Raw genomic sequence first — 9,073 nt, 5'->3', positions numbered from 1 at the left:
CTGAAATGTCATTGAATTTAGTGCGTGAGACTCATTCCTGTGCTCACTAGAGGGCGCCACGTATCCATCAAATAATTACTATGCCTCTGCTCTTTGTTTGTGCAGAACACCTTTAACAGGCACATATAAAATAACGAAATAGATGAAAACATGGAAACTGAAGACACGTCTGCATCAGGGTCGAGCCGTTGAGTCTAAATGCGTCGCGTAGACGGAAACCGTTCTCTCGTCATTCTGGCGCACGAATAAAATAGTTTTACCTTTCGAGACAAAAATAAAACGCAATCTTTAAATGTGTGGGATTTACCATACACAAGAAATGTCAGTTTACAGTCACCTTGATATTTAAAAGGCCTGCTCAGCTCCTCTCTGAGTCACAAGGTGGAGGAAGTGAACTAACAAAGCAGTGGTTACTTCCACAGGATGTGGTCGGGCAAGTCAGCTCAAATTTTATTTAAAAAAAAAAAGTCTTTCTGTTGTCTGAAACTCTTTTGAAGGTCAAGTCAGACACTTTTGAAACTCGACGCACTCTCTTAGATGTGTGGAAACAAAAATACTCATTATGTAACATGCATTTACCCAACGCTTAATACTTCTTTTTTAATACGTGGTAACTTTATTCTTACTGGATTTTGCACTAAACGAAAAGAATCTGGCATTTACGTTTTACAGAAATGTCGAATGCATTTGTATTTTGCATGCAAGAATGAAATGTTGACAAAAAGTTTCACCAAAGACAACACAGAGAACAATGCAGACTGATGTGGTCAGTAAATGAAAACCAAATAAATAAGAGCCACAAATAGTAGAGACACCCGATATATCGGCGCAAATATCGGTATCGGCCGTTATCGGTAAAACTGGCGTGATGTCAACAACCGATATTTATTCCCAACTTGTTGCCGTTTGTTTCTGGAGAACAAATTGGGGAGGTTAGTTATGTGGTGTGACAGTGATGTTGTGCACACACGGTTTAAGAAACGGTTATGAAATACATCATTTTGTGACCGCAAAAAAACATTTTCTTGAGTCTCACTGATGAAAACGGAAAATGAACTCAATATCTCGAGGCAACCAACAGGAAATGAACTCATCATCCCGAGGAAATCATTTGGCAATTTACTGGAGAAAACGAGAAATTAAACTTAAAAACCAAAAGTCAACTCATCATCAAGAGATAACTATTGGGAAAGTAAACTTGTCAACTCGAAAAAAAACAGAAAATTCACTCACCATCTCGAGAATACCACGGCGAAATGAACTCAAACCGGAAATGAATTTGCTCTCTCAAGAATAGCTGTGGGAAACAAGTTGAACATTTTGCAAACACCACAAAAGGACATCGCGAAATACCTTCAACTACACAAAGAAAAGTACAACACAAAACGTCAGTAATTTCAAAGACAGATTAAAAACAATAACAATCTTCACTTCGAGCATAAATTCACCGATTCCATCAATTCGACATTATTTCACTATCGATTACAGAACTTCTAAAGGTTATTTCTAAAACTGTAAATTACTATTGGTGTTAACTTGGCTGATTCTTTCTTAGACACTATTCTAAGTAAATGTACCATAACGTAGTAATAAGTGACAGCTTCACTGATAGCAGTAATACATCACACTGCATTCACACTATTCCCGTCAGACTGGATGTTCACGTTCTCCTCTCGTGGCTGCGGAATCTCCCCACAACACTTTGGCTTCCACATTTTTTTTACAGACTGCTGGAAAGCGATGCAGTCCTTCAAGCGATGCTTTTTGGCGTCTCTGTGCAATTTAAATATTTACTCGCGCTGTCACGTCTCGGCGTTCGCCAGTCTCACTTAATAAAGACGGATCTTAATAATGGCCGTTTGTCCTCTGCTCTGCTGTTGGCAAGCAGAGGAGGACCAGAAGCCGGTCTCTCCAAACCGTTTGTTTGTTTTAGTGTTTATTACTAATGTCCTGAGGCCGAAGTGAGGAGCACAGAACAACGTCCCCCGCTGCCAGGAAGCTGTGCAGTCATCAGAAAACGGACTGTAAAATGGCGCGCAGTCAAAAACACAAAGGCGCGTTTGAGGAAATCGGGCCAATTCGGCAGCAGCAGAGCGAGCGCCGCTGCGTTTCCAGCTTCAGATAAGGTCAAGCTGCAAACGATTAAAGGTTACCGCAAGGGTTTTACAGGAGCAACCAATGAGCTCTGTTTTCCTGTTGAAGATATTAGCGCGACGAGCTGCAGCTCAGTTTGAGGGATTATTTAGAGAGACTTTGTTCTCTGAGAGTCGCTGGCAAAATTATTCTGTTAAATCTGTAGAGAGTAGCTGCTCTTTCACAAGGTTTTTAAAAAAAAAAACATAGCTCTTTTGATTTTACTTGTATCAAAATATCTTGGGTTGGGTGAGTTCGGATTGTTGGCAATCCTAACCGACCTACAGCGGGAAACGTTTTAGTCTGGTTTAATGTCGGACAGTGAGGGGAAAACAAGACCTAAATGTAAATATTCGACACTCTCTTAACTTTCACGCAGGCCAACATTACAACATTTACTTCTATTTCATTCTTTTCTTCTCAGATTAAGCGGTTGCGTTTGAAGAAGCTGTTGCCTCCAAAGGGGAATGTTGTGTTCACTGCCCGGCTCCATTGTCCCACATTAGCAGAGCAAATGAAGTTGTCATTCAAATCAGGTCAGTCCTCAGGGTCCCGTCAATACATAATTAAAACAGGATGTAGACACGGCTTCCTTTACACTGTGAACCACGTGGGCGGCTGGATCTGGATCTCTGTAGTCGTGAACTGAAAACAGCGGCTTTGTCTTTAACACGTTGATCTGACTGACTTGCTCTTCTGTGTGACCTCATCAGATGCCTTTTTTAAAACATCTGCAGACACACCTCTATCAGTCTTTTGTATCCACTGCCTAGGCCTTCTGTAAAATGATTAAAATCAAAATGTTCTTAGTTGTATGTAAGGGGATGGTTGTAACACTTTTTAAAGATGTGTTACAACCCACCCCAACCCTGTCAGCCATGTTTAGCTAGCTGTAGTAGCATAGCGGTTTGAAATTAGCACGGGAAAATGCAACACATTTTGCCTGAGAAATTGCACTTTCATCTAATGTAAGTCATATGGTTTTATCTGCAACAGTATAAGTACTAAACAAAATATAGTCATGGTCAAGAAATTTACTTTCTTACCTCAAAATCCGTTTTTTCTCCTTAGTATCTGCATGTGCCTGTTTCCAGCCTTGACAATCACAATGTGGGATTGGGCAGGAAGCGGGTAAACGCTGAAATGATCATGTGACTCCTATCTTATCCCTGATTGGTGAAACTGGTGGCGTTACAACTCTCCCTATGTTACACCCATACCCGGTCTCCCCTACATTTCGACAAACATAGCAGGTTTCTCCACCTGTGGGACATTTGGTTTCACAGTGTGACTCACTGGAAAGGAAGATTTTTTATTTTTACCATGCATTTATATAAAGGATTATCAAGATTTGCTCTAACAGTCCAAAACTTGACCTGCGTGTTGCACCTCCACTATGGAAACCGAAAAATCCTGTCACACACGTAGCCACCCGGTGCAATATTTTTCAAACATCGCATGTTTGCTTGGAGACAGAATTTGTGTTTCTGTTTCCACTCGCCGGTCTGATAACGGAAAAGGAGGGAATCCCTATGGCGACCAGTGACTTAACGTTTCCTGAGTTTCTGTTTCTTGCATCATTCAACAGGTTCTTGTTTTTTTCTAAGTCTATTTCTTCCAGTATTAGTTTCAAATTCCTAAGAAGTACGTTGATGTGTAATTAAGCTTCAGAAAGCTGCTGCATTGCCAGTTTATTTTGGCCACTCTAGTTGAACTAATTGAATATTTTGTCATTATTTTTGCACGGCGTTCATTCGTCTTATTTTCTGTCCAGTGTTCTTGCTCAAATTTGTCTCATAATACGAGGGGGGAAAAGAAAGAGAATATGTTTAATTCATGACAGGATGTACTCAGAGAAAGATCTCATCATGTCGATACATGCGTGCCTCCTTCTGCGACCTGAAGATTTACTGGTTCAATTTCCACAACCACAGGAGTTTCTTACATGCTAATGATTCCAAATGAAGCTGATCATAACTTAATAACTTACTCTGGAAATGAGCAGGCAGCACTGGATCATTCTAACATCCTTTATAATGTTTGCACTGAAGTATTTCATCAAAGATGGAACAAGTAGCTATCCGCTTACGGAACAGGATTTTTTTTCAACAGGATTTTGCCATCAAAACAAATATTTGGGGGAAAAAAAAGACTAAGCCAGTAAGAAAAAAACACTTGGAGCACTATAAAGTAGTTTGTGGAGAACTGCAGAATTTCATCGCAAATTCAATCTTGAAAGAGAGGCCTTTTAAAAACGGCATTATTTGAAAGATTTGTCACTTTAATTGCGTTCAGAGTTAATTAACTCGTTTCGCGTTTGAGGAACAATCGTTCCGAAACCAAACTCCTATAAAGGAAAAGTCAAAAGTTTCTGTTCACCAGTAACGTCTCTGTTCTGTCTCCCACAGTTGGAATGAATTAGTCTGGACTAGGTCTCATTTGGGCTAACCTCGGCTATAATTGTCCAAATAATTTCTCTTCTGTTTAAATGAACAACTGGTCCGACTCAAAAACAAACCATGTTCTCTTTTAGTGTCTTTATTTCTCGGCTATTAAAACCAAAAGCGTTGAAAACCAGCAAGAAGGCCGTTTGTTGGGGCAACGGAACGACTGTGGATGAATCCTTACTGCCACTCATGAGATCCTGTTCATACATGTTCACTACATCTGAATGCAGTACAACTTACTGAACAAAAAAACGGTAAAATATATTGCTTTAAATGCAGTAACTTGAACGGGTTGTTAAAAACTGTAAAAAAAAAAAGGAGAATTTCTTTTCATGTCTTTGTTGTCTGCTAAACCCGAAAGTGCTTAAAGGCCAGCGACTAATAAAATCAAACTTGTAAATCGCGTTAACAGGAACTTTATGTTCTTTTTGCAATAAGTACACTTGATGTCAATAACAAATAACTCATACAGAGAAACAAAATTGACTAAACAAATTAAAAAACACTCTGTATCAAAATGTAATGTATTATGATTTAGAAAACCCCCCACAAACAAACAAGTGAAGTCTGGATTCCTCCTGTCTTCCTGCTCATTATCACCAGCATCCATATCCAAACAAAGCTAAACCATATATTTCACTGCATGCTGTAAACCCTGGCGCATTCAGCTTGTAAACTTTGCGGTGAAGTGGAGGACAGAAGCATCCAGACCACTGAAGCCAGACACGCTTGCCAGCTCTAATCTCTCACTGTCTGCAGGCGCTGACCTCTTTCTGCTCGTCTGATGGCTTATTAGCCGTATTGATTTTGGCTTCTTTATGTTGCAATACGTCCTGCAGGGAGGCAAATCCGCTGCGCACATATCAGCTACTCTAGGTCACTAAAAACATCAAGTCAGGCAGCTCCGGGTAGATTTACAGTGGAGATTTTTCTTTTTGTCTCAAGAAAGGGCTGTGATAGATGAGCCTTGATGAAGCTGTGGCTGCGGTGGTGACCAGCTTTGAGTCTTCTGCTGGACTTTTGTAATTTCGCGGGGAATTGAACCAGGGGGACACACGTGACTGGGAAACCTTATGCTGTAAGTGTTTTCATATAGAGGGAAAAAAAACCCTTGTTTGCATGTAATATCTTTTTATTGAAAATTAACTTGTTGTGAGGTGCAAGCATAGAAATCGTTTGGGGGATTGACTCTGTGTCCATTAAAAACTTGTTTGAACATCAACATACGCAGAGATTCATAGATGCAGTAGTCCCACCTTTTAATCTTTTTTTTAGGTTGTATAATTAATCTCCCTGCACAAGATATTATTTGGTTATTTTTGGATATTGCAATTGTGTGAATTTTTATTTGTTGGCAATGTTATTACAGTGGGTACCCAGTATTTTTCTGGTTTTAGGGACTACAAAAATTCTTGAGACCTCCTCTAAAAATGCATATTTTAATACATCAACTATACCTTACTGCGCATTAACAAGCACAGTACAAACGTTCTTGACACTAATGCAGAAGCTAACATCCACCGTGTTCTTTTTCTCCACTTTGTGTTGTGAAAATGGTTTAAGACCAAAACCATCAAACATTATCCAAGATCTACACCATCCAAGGATGTGCTTCATCTCCACGAAGGCCAAGCTAAAACCTGGGGATAGAATGAAGAGTTCCTCCATTTAGCAAAGTTGAGATGCCTCCTGAACACTGACTTTTGAAGGTTTTCTGATTACTTCCAACTGGCAATAGACCCCAGAGTAGACTAAAAATTAGCCAGAGGGAGGAACATAGCCGAAGGCATGTTCTTTTAGCCAGAACATGCCTTTGGATCCATCAGAGAGAGCAGGGCAGGTTTGCTGAGGAAAGTCCTTCTGAATCTGATCTAAGGTAAGCGATGGATGATGTTACAACAGACCTTCAATCAATCAATCAATCAAATTTTATTTGTATAGCACATTTCAGCAGCAAGGCATTTCAAAGTGCTTTACATCATAACAAACACAGAATCACAATGCAATATAGAATCAATCATTAAGTCAAGTTACATCAATAAATTTGTAATTGATTACATTTCAAATACAATTCTAAACAGGTGGGTTTTCAGTTGAGATTTAAAAGAAGTCAGTGTTTCAGCTGTTTTACAGTTTTCTGGAAGTTTGTTCCAAATTCGTGGTGCATAGATGCTGAAAGCTGCTTCTCCTCGTTTGGTTCTGGTTCTGGGGATGCAGAGCAGACCAGAACCGGAAGACCTGAGAGGTCTGGAAGGTTGATACAATAAAAGCATATCTTTAATGTATTGTGGTGCTAAGCCGTTCAGTGATTTATAAACTAACAACAGTATTTTAAAGTCTATTCTTTGAGCTACAGGGAGCCAGTGGAGGGACTTTAAAACTGGTGTTATGTGCTCTATCTTCCTGGTTTTAGTGAGAACACCTTGCAGTCTTTAAATGTAAAACTAAACAATGAATTATTTGTAAATGTAATTTGCTACCCAGTCTGAAGCAAGCAGCTCTGCAAGACATGCATGTCTATCACCCTTAGGTTTTAACAGCCAAGCAGGTCGGGATTTTTACTTCTGATTTTTATGACCTACTTCCAGATGTTTCGCTTTGAAAGCTGAAGCACTTGTGGTCGAAGTTAAATTTCAAATATAAACTAAATATTGAAAATTAGCCTGTCCTCAACAACTACTCCTAGCAAGAAATGGGGGTTGGCCATGAAAATTACAACTGGTGCATCTCTAATTGTGTAGTTAAGTTGTCAGGACCAATCACCACACAGTGACATGACACATCGTCCCATTGTCACCCTTCCACATATTGCACACACACACACGCGGATAAAATATATGTATGTTTAGTAACACATTCAGAAATACTGAATGCTTATTTTCCAAATACAACAATACAACTTGCTTAGAAAAGATATCTTAAAATCACAATAGTAAAGATTTTAAGGCACACGTGTATTTATGTACTCCCTTTTTCATATAATGTTCAAAATTGTAATTATTTTTTAATATTTTGAATACAGTTGAAATATTTCTCAGAGTAGAGGTTTCTAAGCTGAAATTGAAGAAATACAAAGCTTTCCATGTGGATTTAATGTTGAGCTAATTTGTGCACAGAATTGGGTTTAAGGCAACTTTCTTTTAATGAACGTTAACTTTTGAGGGAAAACACGGGATTCATTTAAAATATCGATACACAGCTAATTATTTTAGGGTGGATTCCTACCAATTGTCAGGTTGAAAGTTATTTTAAACTGATTGTTTCTTTGAGCTGGGATAAACGTCCCAGTGCAAGTTCTGTGTGGTTACGTTCAGCAGAGGGTTTGTCTTTCTAGCGGACAGATGGAGGGGGTGGTGGACGTTTTTTCCACGAGGATTTCCAACCACGAAATGCCTGACGTCAAACTTGGAAGGTACGGTTCGCCGCCTGCCACATTTCTGGCTCACGCTTTGTGCGGATGACTGCCTTTCTAGGCAATGACCTGGCAACCGGATAGGTGTAAGCTGGAACATTAACGTTCTGACTCTAACAAAAATCCTCCCCCCCCCTCCTCTTCAATACAAAGGTGACTTCACCGGAGGTGCAATAAAACATTTAGCGTAACCACTGAGAAAAGGTTAAATGTAGCCCCTTTCGCAAAGTGAAAACTGAATTGCATTCCCTCTTAATGATCTGCACATGTTTTACGGGGAACTTAGAGCACAACACTGAAGTGGGAAAAAAATCCTATACGTTGCTTTCAAAATGTTAAAAAGTGTAAAGTCGCTGCGATCTATCTATCACCTGTAAATAAATAAATTCCTGTGCAACCAGTTGGACTCAGAAGTCATCTAATTGTTAAATATATTTGATTTACAAAAAGAAAAATCAGATTATTGTGAATCAACAAAATTAACGTTTTCGCAAAGTAATATATGAATAACATTTAGTTATTATTCCTAATTCTGAATACTTGCTTATGGCCGTCAAAGTAAAATTTATTTACATTTGTAAAAAAAAAAAGAAAAAAAAAAAGTAGTTCCACAAAGAGTCGGAGGTTCTTAAAGAGACAGAGGCCCAATTTCAAGGCGCTAAGTACAAAGTCAAATTTGGCATATACATCATTTTTATGAATGTCACAGTTGATTGTGCTATAAAATGAAACTATGTGGCTCTAAAACACAACACTGCCCCTTTAAATTGAAGGCGGTAGAGCACGCCTTCTGCACCTATTGGCAAGTTTCTGTCTTTACTTCGCTGCTTTCCTTCTCCGGAGTCGAGTCAAAATGAACTTTTCTACCTTCGTCCAGTAAACAGTGTCCTCTGATGTTTTAATAAATCCCATATTTTATATCCAGTTCATTTTATTTTACCTTTGAAAACATTAAGTGTACAAGGAAACTCAAATGGCGTTGCAGCTCCTGTCTGCAGGAGCAATCCCCGATGTTTTCTCGATTACATTTCAAGCAAGTCCCACTAATAAATCGCGCAAGCACACAACGTACAACGTTGTT

The 9,073-nt window shown here is 39.1% G+C and overlaps 1 protein-coding gene across 2 annotated transcripts in view; it reads left to right on the top strand.

The window, feature by feature from the left end:
* The first annotated feature begins 5,569 nt into the window (after positions 1–5,569).
* tnca (tenascin Ca) overlaps positions 5,570–9,073 on the top strand; it is a 64,586-nt gene continuing 61,082 nt past the window's right edge. The window contains exon 1 of one of the 2 annotated variants that reach the window (XM_032569040.1): positions 5,570–5,658. The gene's annotated coding sequence lies outside the window, so the exon portion shown is untranslated. The remainder of the gene's footprint in view (positions 5,659–9,073) is intronic. The other variant, XM_032569041.1, reaches the window with a different exon arrangement.

The sequence above is a fragment of the Xiphophorus hellerii genome, chromosome 8 (genome assembly GCF_003331165.1).
Source record: "Xiphophorus hellerii strain 12219 chromosome 8, Xiphophorus_hellerii-4.1, whole genome shotgun sequence".
NCBI classification, from domain to species: domain Eukaryota; kingdom Metazoa; phylum Chordata; class Actinopteri; order Cyprinodontiformes; family Poeciliidae; genus Xiphophorus; species Xiphophorus hellerii.
This window is presented reverse-complemented; position numbering and strand designations above follow the sequence as displayed.